This window comes from Solanum stenotomum, chromosome 8, assembly GCF_019186545.1.
Source record: "Solanum stenotomum isolate F172 chromosome 8, ASM1918654v1, whole genome shotgun sequence".
Classification (NCBI taxonomy): Eukaryota; Viridiplantae; Streptophyta; class Magnoliopsida; order Solanales; family Solanaceae; genus Solanum; species Solanum stenotomum.
The window spans coordinates 8,511,686-8,525,712 of record NC_064289.1 but is presented as its reverse complement, the minus strand read 5'-3'; the positions used below and the strand labels follow the sequence as shown (position 1 = coordinate 8,525,712).

Below are 14,027 nucleotides of genomic sequence, written 5' to 3'. Positions count from 1 at the left end.
TACTCCCTCCGTTCCATTTTATGTGGCAACATTTGACCGGGCACGGAGTTTAAGAAATAAAAGAAGACTTTGAAATGTTTACTAAATTGCCCTTTAAAAAGTAGACTCTTTTTTCTCTCTCCTCATAAATGTATTGGAGTATTATTTTAAGATTAAGTGGGACCAACAAGGATAAAAGAGGAATTGTACCTTTATAAAGTTACCTTATAAGGAAATGTGACATTCTTTTTGGGACTGACCAAAAAGGAAATAGTGCCACATAAAATGGAACGGAGGGAGTATTATTTTATTATTTTATTATTATTATTATTATTTTATTATTTTATTATTATTACTATTACTATTATTATTATTATTATTATATATTATTATTATTTCTGAAATATGAATTTATGTTCCTCTTATAAGGTGGTAAAGAAATATGTGAATGATAGAAAAATATTATTACTTATGGATGTAAAACATAAATTAATTTTGTTTTAATTTTTTTTAAGTATAAAAACCTTAAATTAATCAACTTTTTTATCTTGTTAACAGCTTAAAGGGTATTTCAGACATTTTGATAAAAAAAAAGTGTTTACCAGCACTTATTTGCCAAACACATCAACAACTTTTTTTTCAACTGCAGCACTTTTATCCAAACACATAACTACTTATTTTAAAAATAAGTTCCAGCACTTTAAAAAGTTACTTTTAAAAGGTTATTTTTTTTAAGTCAATCCAAACAGGCTCTAACACTACACATATCATCAAGTTATAGATCACCATTATCATGACTTTCAATTGATATATAAAACTTAAAAACTTTATTGCATCACTCACACAAGCGCATATACTTGCGTCATAGATGATGCTTCCTTAATTTTATCATGAAGGAGAAACTGCGACAAGTAGAATTAAGAGAAGTGATGGATGTTGTAAGTACTCCTCATTTTTTGGGTACGGAGTCGCCTTTGTTAAGCACTACTTTACCTCAATATTGATTTTTCCGGTACGAATTTAAATTTAGTCGAACTTTAATGTGAGTATCGAATATTGAATACCGAATGAAAAAGAGAAAAAAACACTTTATTTGGTTACCTAAAATTTCCCTTTGTCACTACTCACAACATCCATCACTTCTCTTAATTCAAACATACATGGCAATATGCAAAGCTTTTATCTTCTTTTCTCATCCATATATATATATATATATGGTACATACACCTCCAGTTTTGCTCATTAATTTCTTCATTCCCCTAAATTCTGTTAGTCATCAAAATGCAAAATCCAGAAGATCACCACTCTGACAGGGAGCTTAGTAGTCCCTCAAACACCACCAAATCTAACGATGACAAGAATGTCGAAATCACCCTTGATATCCGTGATGACACCATGGCTGTCCACAGTGTCAAAAATGCCACTAAGACTAAAGCAGAGGAAGCAGAGCTTGAGGCACTGGGCAAAAACCTGCAGAAAAAGCGCAGTTTTGGGGCCACAATCGTCAGAAATGTTTCGATGAGGATGCGGTTGCCTTCTTTTAAGAAACAACCGCATCCTCCTCAGAGATTTGATAGGAGTTCAACAGCAGCTCAGCATGCTCTCAAAGGCTTCAAATTTATCAGTAAGACTGATGGTGGTTCTGGATGGGACACCGTCCAAAATCGCTTCGACGAGCTTACTGCCACCTCAGATAGCTTACTGCCTCGGACAAAATTTGGAGAATGCACAGGTAAGAGGCCTCCGAGTTTAACTTCTACGCACTGACAGTGTATAAGTATTTTACATCATTAAGTTACCTAAACACAAGTAAACATTGATCATATAGGCCTATAGGGTAAATAATTACTTGTGAGATCACCGGATATGTTGTTGTTGATGGTTTTCAATGATAGGTATGAACAGGGAATCTGAGGGATTTGCACTAGAGCTTTTTGATGTGTTAGCTCGGAGGAGAAATATAACAAGTGGTAGCATCAGCAAAGAACAGCTCAAAGAGTTTTGGGACCAAATTGCTAACCAAAACTTTGATTCCCGGCTTGGAACCTTTTTTGACATGTACGTATTAAAATATTATCATTACGTCTTTTGATCGAGTAGTTGTACAGTAGTTGTTCAATCAAATCAATTAAATTTTGGATTCTGATTTTTGTGAGGAATGTAATGCAGGGTTGATAAAGATGCAGATGGTAGAATTACAGTAGGAGAAATCAGAGAGGTATTTGGGATTCCATATATTTATCTTATCTAGAAGTACAATGATCTTTTGGTTGTACGAATAAACTTCCACATTATAAGGTGTAGACTAGATATCTTAAGGGAAAAACCGTGTTAGCTTGGCCTTAAACAAATCTATCCTGGCAGATTATACGCCTAAGCGCATCAGCTAACAGGCTGTCAAATATCCAAAAACAAGCTGCAGAATACGCAGCATTGATCATGGAAGAGTTGGATCGCGACCACAAAGGATACATCATGGTTAGAGTAGTTTTATTTCATGTTCAATGATCTCATGAATTTGAAAATAAATAGTATCATGCAACTATTTATCATCTGATTTTATTCGACAGCTTGAGAACTTGGAAATGCTTTTACTACAAGCCCGAATTCAATCAGATGGAGAAAAAGGCTTGAACAGGAGCCTAAGTCATATGCTAAGCATGAAGCTTAAGCCAACACTGGAGACTAATCCCATAAAAAGATGGTATAACAATTTGAAGTACTTTTTGTTAGACAATTGGCGAAGAGTTTGGGTACTGTTATTATGGATTGGTGTCATGGCTGGACTATTTATTTACAAGTATGTCCAGTACAAAAACAGAGCAGCATTTGATGTCATGGGTCATTGTGTTTGTGTGGCGAAAGGGGCTGCCGAGGTACTTAAGCTAAACATGGCACTGGTTTTACTCCCAGTCTGCAGAAACACTATCACTTGGCTTCGATACAAGACTAAATTACGTGCTGCTGTTCCATTTGATGATAACCTCATTTTTCACAAAGTAAGCTATTCTTCTTTTCTCTTCTTCCAATTTATGCTGATTGTCAACTTATCGCCACCCTCATCTATTTGGGCTCGAGTAGGGACAGAGCAAGGAGGGAGCAAGGTGATTTATCGTGTGTATGGTCAATTGTTTTTTATGTATATATAGTAAACGTTGAATCCCCTGACTTCTTTGTGTGCTTACTTCTTTATGTTTTGAATTCCTCAATGAAAATCCTAGCTCTGCCCCTGGATGTAAGACCAACTATGTGGACAAGCTCACACAAGAAAAACTAGATACGGAATAATTGTTGTTGTCCCCCCCCNNCCCCCCCCCCCCCCCTTTGTTTAGATGGTGGCAGGGGCAATTGCACTTGGTGTTGGAATACACGTACTTGCTCATATGACTTGTGATTTTCTTCGGCTTCTAAACGCTAGCCCAGAAAAGTATAAACCAATGCAGCCATACTTTGGAGATCAACCAATAAACTATTGGCATTTCTTGAGGGGAGTAGAAGGGTGTCCGGGATCATAATAATTCTTTTGATGGCAATTGCTTTCACTCTAGCAAGCCAACGATTTAGAAGGGACAGAATTCGTTTACCAAGACCATTGAACAAGCTCACCGGTTTCAGTGCCTTCTGGTACTCCCACCACCTCTTTGTCATTGTCTACTCCCTCCTCATAGTCCATGGTATTAAGCTTTACTTAACCAGAGAATGGTACAAGAAGACGGTTAGTCTACTCATCTTTGAATTTACTTTTGTGAAATCAACAATAATTTCTTAATAAGTTTAGCTTTCACAACTATTAGATCAACATGTTAAATTAGATTCACTTACAATGTGAGCATATACAAGTTATAGTAACTACTAAAGAATAGGATATATCGGACTAATTTTCCTACTGGCAGACATGGATGTACTTGGCTATACCAATCATACTTTATTCTGGTGAAAGATTACTAAGGGCATTCAGGTCAAGCATCAAGGATGTTAAAATATTGAAAGTAAGTTGAGTCCAAATCTATACATATAGTTTAGTTATTCTTGATAATATCAAAGTTGTTGAGACAAATGATAAAATTTACACTTAATATGGAGTTAGGTGGCTATGTATCCTGGAAATGTTTTGACGCTTCAAATGTCAAAGCCACAGGGCTTCAATTATAAAAGTGGGCAGTACTTATTTGTCAACTGTGCTGCAGTTTCACCATTGCAATGGTAGGCGATGTTTGACAAATAAATTACTAATTAAGAGTTATGTGTTTCTTAATTGTGTTATTGTTCCTTTTCTTTTCTTGAATATGAAAGTGTGGGGGCAATCAATCTTCTATTGTCTATCTCTACTGATTTGAATTTAATATTATATGCACTGACAGTACAACAAAATTAGATAATTAACTTGATAGAATGTTAACTAATTGGTCATAGAGGTTGAAGTTTCAAATAACGTTTTTCAGTATTAGGTGATCCAAAGGACATTGATTGTGCGAAAGACTTCAAATAGTAGGTCTGATTTTGCAAAGTTCATTTCCTTTGACAATAGTAGATTAAAACAGTGTAAATCTCGTTAATCCATTCATGCGCATCAATAAAAAACATTTAACTGCGTTAAAAAAGTCATAGTTAATTTCATTATTTATCCGGACTTGGTTGAATTTCTTTGTTTTTAACTCAATATACATACTGCTATTGTGATTTGGCACATGTTATATATATACCAGGCGACCATTTTCTATTACTTCAGCGCCTGGAGATGAGTATCTAAGTGTATTTATGCGAACTACTGGCGATTGGACTGCAAAACTCAAAGCTGTTTTCTCAGAGGTAAGCATTATTAAAGTAATGTTTCCACTATTTTAATACTACTCAATTATTGAACTTTTCTTAATCATAACATAATATTGTATTATGCGTGCCAGCCATCACCAACAGGAAGAAGTGGACTCGTTAAAGCCGCCTACTTGCAAGACAATAAAAAGTGAGTCATTTTTCCATTATAGTACAGTGCCTCCAATCACACTCAAGATCGATTCACTTTAACAGCGCATTAGTTAGTTAAACCTTCACTTTCACTCAGTGGCGGACCCAGGATTTTCGTTCAGGAGGTTCGAAAAATAAAAGTATAAACGTGTAAATAAGCCTTTAGAAATGGAAATCTTGAATTCTTTTGGGTTTAAAACCAAACTTTTAGCACATTTTTTAAAGTAAAAAAAATTTGAAAAACAGAACTGAAAATTTTAAAAAAAATACTAGAAAAAACTGAAACTAAAAAAGAAAAAAAGAAAACGCTTTACTGGGATTTGATCCGGTGACATACAGTTTAGTTTCAAGGGTACTTGCCACTATGCCATCAATTTCTCTTTGTTATTGAAGGGATTCAAAATATATTTATCTACAGAAATGCAAAAAATTTACCTTATATATACCGTGTAATTTTTTGCCGAGGGGGTTCGGGTGAACCCCTTGGATACAACGTGGGTCCGCCCCTGCTTTCACTTAGTTTATTCGTTTTGACAAAGCCATAATATTCATTCTTCTATTAATCAAATACTACTGACTTTTTAAAATATGTAGACTCTCTGTGAGGTACTATAGTGTTAGGTTAATTTACTAATTTAAATTCTCCATGATCATAACTGACAAGAATTGTATGTGATCATTCGTTCACTATTACTTGTCATATTTGAATTGACATTATTTCTATTAATTGGTGTTTAATATTAGATGCTAAAGGTCAAAATAACAAATAAAAATAAAAATCTATCTTTAGAATACTGAACAAGTAAAAACAAATTCACAGAGAAGTATGTGTTAGTTCCCGAAAACTACTTTCTTTTTTACCAAAAAAATGGAAACCTTTTCCATTACTCATAAACGGAATTCACTTCTCTTTACAAGTATTCCAACTTTAAGCAATTTCATTTGCTCTAATTAACACTTTAATACTTAAGAGTTTTCATCAAAACATTGTTTAATTTTTCTAACATTATTACAAATATTTTCCACATACTGGAAAATTAGTTTGTTAATTTTCCAAGAAAACATTTTTATTGGAGTATATACAATTTCGTTCCTACAAATTAAACACAACTGTTTGTTCTCCCTTCACCAATAAGTTAAAAGAACTCGGAAGGTTTTGTTGCAATAATTGGTAATCCAACTTTGCTCACAAGCTATCACTATAATAAAAAAACAACTATTCGCGACAATAAATACACATAACAAAAAAAATATTAAAATTTTTTCCAGCATTAGTTAAATGGTATTAGGATAGGATTTTCATTCCTCCCGCCAAAGTGGATCCAATATTACTATATGTTTTAGAAACATTTACAAAGAGCGTTAATTAATTGTCTCTAAAAATATATATTTAGCAACAATTAAACTATTGTCATTAATTAATTGTTGATCATGATCACGTGTAATTATTTCAGTTACCCAGACGTGTTAATTGATGGACCATATGGAGAACGGCCAGCACAAGATTATAAGGAATATGAGGTGCTTTTGTTGGTAGGTCTAGGAATTGGTGCCACACCTATGATAAGTATTGTTAAAGACATAGTGAACAACATAAAGGAAGCAGAGTATAATGATTTGGAGAGCACAGAACAAAAGAAAAAATTAGTGTCAGTGAGTGGAAGATCAAACTTCAAGAGAGTATATTTTTATTGGGTTACTAGAGGTAGGGCTGGGCATAATATGGTTAAAACCGAAAAAACCGACCAAACCGATTTTTTTTAAATTTCGGTTTCGGTTTTTCGGTTATTTCGGTCGGTTTCGGTTTCAGTTTTTAATATTTCAGTTTTTCGGTTCGGTTTTGGGTTTTTAGCTTAAAAAATTCGGTTAACCGAAAAACCGAAATTATATGTATATATTCTTTACCCCTTAATTAAATCTCAGCCCATGTCCAGGCTCCAGCCGGCCCATAGCTGATAGCCCAGTAGCCCACAACCTTAATTCTCAGCCCATGCCCAACCCAAATTCCAATAAAAAAATTAGAAATCCCTAAAAACTAATTTCCCTAAAATCAGCCGTCTAACTCGTCTCTCATCTCTCAACAGTCAACATACGCCGCAACTCTCATCTCTCATCTCTCACCTCTCAACTCTCAACTATCAACTATCAACTATCATCACTCGTCAGTCAACTCTCGTCTCTCAACTCTCAGTTACTACTTGCGCGGTGTGATCATTCCTTCAGGCTCTGTCCATGTTTGTTTATGAGTGTTATATTCATGTCTGTTTCAATAAATAGATTTCTATTCCATCTACAATAGACCTCTCAAATTGCATAAGAAAGTGAAAAGTGGTGTTTCTGACTTGCAGTTGAAAAGAATTTGTCTCAATGCTGGACTGCTTGGACAAGAATTTGTCTGCTCCTTGAACATGTTAAATGTTTGGATATTTTAGTCGATAATATGGTAGTTTGTTAATGTTGATGAGAATATGCACTTGTTGTGCTCACAAGTCACAAGAGTTGTGACAGACTTGTGACTGTGAGTTGTGTCCTGCACTTGTTGAGTTGCTTCAAATTTTCAATGCATTTTCAAATTTTCAATACATGTTAAATTCCTGCACTTTTGAAGTCTGCACTTCTGATTTCTGAAGCTTTTTTTTTCAATACCTGCACTTCTGAAGCCTTTTTTTTTCACTTTACTAAAAATTATCTAGATGCCACATGAATAACATGATACCCCTCTGCCCTTTGTAAACAACGAGCTCCTGAACGGTACTTACTTTTCCAAGTGCTAGTTATTAATTTGGTCATTTCTCTAGCGTTAATTTAACAAGCACAAATGTGAATTGCAATGTTCATAATACTACTTTGCTTATGGCCATGCCTGATGCCACAGCCCACAACCACAGGCCACTGTTAATTAAATTTGGTTAAACCGAAAACCAAAACGAAATAAACCGAACCGAAATTGTAATAACCGAACCAAACCGAATTTATTTCAGTTTGGTTTGGTTTCACATTTTTGTCAAACCGAAAACCGAAAAACCGAACCGAAATTCACAGAACGAACGCCCAGCCCTAACTAGAGGAGAAGGCTCATTTGATTGGTTCAAGGGTTTAATGAATGAGTTAGCTGAAATGGATTGTGTTGGAATAATCAAGATGTATAATTACTGTACAAGTGTTTATGAAGAAGGTGATGCTCACTCTGCGCTCACCGCAATGCTTCAGTCTATCAATCATGCCAAAAATGGCGTGGACATTGTATCTGGTAGAACAAGGGTTAAGACTCATTTTGCCAGACCTAATTGGAGAAATGTCTTCAAACGCATTGCTCTTAATCACACTGATGCAAGAGTTGGTATGTACTCAAGACTTCCTATAATTTTATATATTTTTAAGAATTTCAACTATATATGTCCCCGCATAATAGGTAAACATGTACTTTAACTTGACATCAGCTGAATCTATGTCCACCAACTTTGAATATGCACTTAAACTTGTATAAAGTTGAAAAGTAAACATGTGAGTCTTATGGGACAATTTGCTTCCTATATCATGTCCTACGTGTATTATGCCACGTAAATTGCATGTCTATTTGTTCAACTTTATATAAATCTAATTGTCTACTTATACACACCTAAAGTTGAAGAGCATAGATACCAGTTGAGAACACTTTTATGTATATATACTTTGACCCAAAGAACAAACATTCGTTGAGACCACTTTTATGTATATATACTTTGACCCAAAGAACAAACATTCACACATGCATGTGCAAATATCAATTTTGGTGACATTTTTCACACTAAAGTTCCTTTTAAGGCATTTCCCACCCAAACCAAATTTGATGTCAGCATTATTTTTTGTGTAAATAACTCCAATCCACTGCATCAAGTTTTACACCAAAAAAGAATATTTTTTTTCTCTCTTTATTATTACATTATTATTTCTTATTTCATTTATATTTTCTTATTTCATAAAACAAATTCTTTCTAAAACATTCACCATATATAATTCATGGTGAATGTCAATTACTACTTTGTTGAATGTTTATTAGTTTCTCTTATTTTAAGTACATTGTATTATTTGTTTAAAAAATTATATGTTTGCATTTTTAATTTTTGTGAAGGTTAATTATAGTTATATCCAATTATAATTTATAGTAGAATTAACATAATTTTTTTTTTAAAAGTCATATATAGAAAAATTAATTTATAAAAAAGCTAAATTTTATATCTAAAATTAATATTATAAAAATATTACATAAAAAATAATTAAATATACAAGAGATTTAATTAAAACATACCATTTATATAATGTTTAATTAAAAGTTTGTATAATGAAATAATATTAAAATATTCAAAAAATGAATTGGTGTAATGAATAGTGTTACACCAAATCAAATTTGGTGTGGATTGAAACTCAAAAACACCAAATAAAAATTTAATGTAAAATTTGGTGTTGGATCGGAGATGATTAAAAAAGAAAAAAAAAATCGGCACTAAGGAGATCACTTTCTAGTAGTACATGTGACACCTGCTGTTGTAAAATTTGCAGGGGTTTTCTACTGTGGGGCACCAGCACTGGCGAAAGAGCTTGGACAACTGGCCTTAGACTTTTCCCACAAGACATCCACAAAGTTTGATTTCCACAAAGAAAATTTTTGACCAACCATGGACGAGCAAAGGATTAAACCAAACAGATAAGAACGATTATTTTTTAAAAAGAAGCACATTTCGCTACCTTTTTTTGTATATTATGTATGGGTGTATTGTTAGGATATACTATTAACCATGCGTTTTGATATAGTATTATTATTGAATAATTGTTTATTTATTTATTCAATTGAATAAATTGTTACATTAAATAGATCAACTGTCATATATGTGTCCTTAACTTATATAGTAGATGATTTGGTGTATAGAGTTTAAGCTTATACACAGAAGATTAAATCATTGGTTCTTATAAGTTAAAAGTTATAGTTCACAATCGTAGATGGAAATTTGGACAAAACCATCAGAAAGATTGTAGCACAAGATTAAATGTAATTTATCGAGATTAAATGTAATTTATCTTGATTATGAGAATGGTATAATTCTAACTTCTTGTGCTAGTGCATTTTGTATGTATTGAACGGAACCGAGCAGAGATAGATGTTTTAGACTGACTGATAAAAACATATTCTCTAAACTGTTAAATGTACTTATATTCTTAATCTTGATATAACAATTATGATCTATATATATTAATTATCGTTTTGATTTATTAAAAGGTGAGATTCTGAGATGGGTCAATATGCTTGGTAGATTGGATGATGATAATGTCACGACCCGAGCCTACACCCTGGACGTGGCCGGCACTCGAAGACCATTGCTGGTCCCCAAGCGAACCCTCATCCTGGCTGACTACAAGTGGAAAACTGATTCAAGCATACAAAGCTTAAAAACTGAAATAAAAGTTCATAAGACTTAAATACAAACTTTAAGTCCAAAGAAAACTATGTATAATAAAATATATACAACTCGCCATAAAAAGGCAACTTTAGTCTTTAAAACATTTAACAAAATAAATGAAGACTTCTAAAACTCTACTGTCTATCTATGAAGCCTCTAAATGACAATGATGGAAGTCTGGACAATACCCACGACCTCCTAACAACTGAAAGTAAATGGAATCCTCCGGAAGCAATGAGGCTCACCATAGCTAACTCGAACTCTCGGATGTATCAACGAAGCTCCTGTTGATGATCCTGAATACCTGTGTCTGCATCATGAAAAGATGCAGGCCAAATGGCTCAGTACGTGGAATGTACGAGCATGTAAGGGGAATTCTAAAACATAAACATAAGCTTGAAACTTGATAAAAAGGAAACATACTTGCCTCTTTTCAATCTTACTCAACTCAAGGAATACTCCAAACTACTCAAACTTACTCAACTCAGAAGTACTCAAGGATAAGATACTCAACTCAGAGATTAGATACTCAACTCAAGGATATGATATTCGACTCAAAGATATGATATTCGACTCTGGATACTCAACTCTGGATACTCAACTTTGAATACTCAACTCAATATGACTGAACTCATTTCAATATAAAGCAATTTAAAACAAGTGCAATATAAAGAAACAAACTGTTTAAAAACATGCTGTCAAATCTGTGTGTATGCAAGGATACAACATAACTCTGAAATGTATATAAAAATACAATAAACTGATGTATATAAAAATACAATAACTTCTGTGGGAGTTTCTCTAACCGACAACCATCACATAAGAGCTATAGTGATGATACAGCGATCTACCTCACGCTGCCAGCGCATCCTATACCCGGCCAAAGGTATAGGACCTGAACTGCCTAATGGATCCACTAGTCTATTTCGAAAAAGGTTCATCTAAAAAGTATGACCCTTTTCTACCCATGGTGGCTACATGGTTTATGGAGGCTGTGAGTTGTCTAAACTCTCCCCCATATCGGTGCTCAATACTACTCCCAAAAATATACTAGCTCTTATGTTTTAAAAACATACTTCTTTCTGCTGATTTGAGATAATTGCTCAAAAACTTAGCTCAAAGGCTATCTTGGAAATCTCAGTTTCCCTGCTTGCTTCATTTAGAAAGCTATTACTCTTTTCTGAAAACTAGCCCGAAGGCCCTTTGGAAATCTCAGTTTCCGTTCTTATTTAAATGTGAAAACATTTATAAACTCTTTGGGAATACTTAGTCCCCATATACTTTTGAAGAAAAAGACTTCAAACTTTACTCTTTACTCTTTACTGAACTCAAAACTTAAGTCTTAAAACAAAGTTAAAACGTTTGTAAAAGACTTCTTAAAATATGGTTCATACCGAATTATGGACATGAACTACTCAATGCAAGGTTTTCAATAACCATAGATAGAACTCAAATACTTGGAACTCAAGAACTTCAATGATATTACTAATTTCAAGAATGCTCAACTCAGAGGGTTCGTGCGGAATTATAAGCATGAACGACTCAACTCAAAGACTCAAAGATACTTCTCTTCTCAAGACTGCTCGACTTATAGGATTCATGCGGAATTATGGGCATGAACAATTCAACTCAAAGACTTTATGGGTAACATGTAATAGTCCCATGCTTAGAAATATAATCTCAAAGGGGATTAGGAACTCAATACTCAAGACTTAGAACTTGAAGATACTACTCCTCTCAAAGATACTCAACTTCTGGAGTTCATGCAGAATTTATGGGCATGAACGACTTGACTCGTAGGTCTACATAACATTATGAAACTCATGTATGTGACTCTTCTCATTCTCTGACTTACTTCCTCAAAACTTAGTTCAAATCGATAGTTGATCTCAAAGGATTCACAATTGAACTCAAAGGCTTTCTTGAACTCTACTCTTAACTCTCTCTTGAATTTGAATTATGAATTCAAGAGTTATGATTCATGATATGAAGGATCTCAATAACAATATAGCTATTCGATAATTAGGAATATAACTTTTAAAAGAAACGTGAATTCAAGAACTCAAAATCAACTTATCTCAAAACTACTCAAATCTAGGGAAAGTATCCTAGATTACTCTTTTTCTAATCTGAAAGTAGATGTAGGGTGTGAGGACGAACTAGTCCAACACTATGATAGCCTTACATACCTAGAAGAACAAGATTCTTAAAGAATCTTGAAGAATCTTTAAGACTCTTGAAGAATCTTTAAGACTCTTGAAGAAGAACTTGATTAGAAGCCTTGAAACCCTAGATTGAAGGTAAACAATCAAGAAAACCTTTTTTTGAGATTCTTTTCTTGAAATCTCAATGGCCAAGAATTATGATTTTCATTAGTGAAGATGAAAATCTGATTGTTTTGAGCTTTTTATTTGTCAAGAAATTCGTTGATGGTTCTCTTGGAGGTAAAAAGACAAAAACCGATTATTTTCAATATTTTCCCGTAGGCTAATTCGTAACAGCACTGTATAGGTTACTAAAATAGTCATAACTTTTTACTCAGCTATTGGATTGACGTGAAATTGGTGGGGTTGAAAAGTAGATTCAATTACCTTTAATTGGATAGGTTATGGCTCACGTAACTCTTAATATTCTAAGAGATATGGTCGTTTAAAGTTGACCTAAGCAAAATCTTAATTCAAAACTTAATAAACTTCTAGAACACTTATCAAGAACTCATCAAGAACTTAAATCCATAAATTTCAAGAACAAAATTACGCTGAATAAATCATGATTGGCGTGTGGGTGAAAGAACCCAACACTATGGAAGCTTACATACCTCTTAGGGATTAAACCCATGGTGAAAATTCGCAACAAGATGCAAGAATCTCGACTAACGCTTTCATCCTTTCTCTTTTCTCCTCTTTTCTTTTCTTGAATTCTCAACTAAAACCCTAGGCGTATTTTAGGATTATAAAACTGAACCTAATAGGATTTGACCCTTAAAATATTACTAAAAATGAATTAAATCTGGTTGGGTAAGGAAAAGACCAAAATACCCTTCTTTATTTTCGGCTAACTTTCCTTAACTGGACAGCCTATCTTCAAAAGGTCATATCTCACTCATCCGACCTCGAAACTTAGCAAACTCAGCGGCGTTGGAAAGATAATTCAAAGATCTTTCCTACGGTATCTGGTAGAACACCTAACTCATCCTGAGCTAGGAGTTATGGTTGTTTGAAGTCAACCCAAAACTCATACTTAACTTAACTTGCAAAATTCCAATTTAATTCTTTTTGGAACTCAAGGTGCTACATCTAGTGACCTTAACACTTAAGAAATTTTAATTCCTTGAAAAAATCTCACTCACTACAAAGAAAGGTTCGGGTCTTAGTTCAAAAATTTTCTGGGGTGTTACAGATAATATGTATTGGTGAAATAATTAGTTAGTTGATGGAATCCATGTCTCAGTATAGAGATTGATGATACACCTTTTTATGAGAAACTTATAAGTTTTCATGTGTAAACCCGGCCGGTAGATTTATGAATCTGGCACATGAAATAAGTTAAGTATTGCTCTAAAGGAAATTAATCATTAAATTAAATTCATCAGTAATTTAATTTATTGATTAGTATCTGGAATCTTAACATGGGGAATTACATGAGTGT

The 14,027-nt window shown here is 33.7% G+C and overlaps 1 protein-coding gene and 1 pseudogene across 1 annotated transcript in view; both read left to right on the top strand.

Moving 5' to 3' along the window:
- Positions 1-14,027, top strand: part of LOC125872329 (mitochondrial import inner membrane translocase subunit PAM16 like 2-like) — a 53,047-nt gene that overhangs the window by 6,306 nt on the left and 32,714 nt on the right. The window lies entirely within an intron of this gene.
- On the top strand, positions 1,148-9,620 carry LOC125872335 (respiratory burst oxidase homolog protein D-like; annotated as a pseudogene).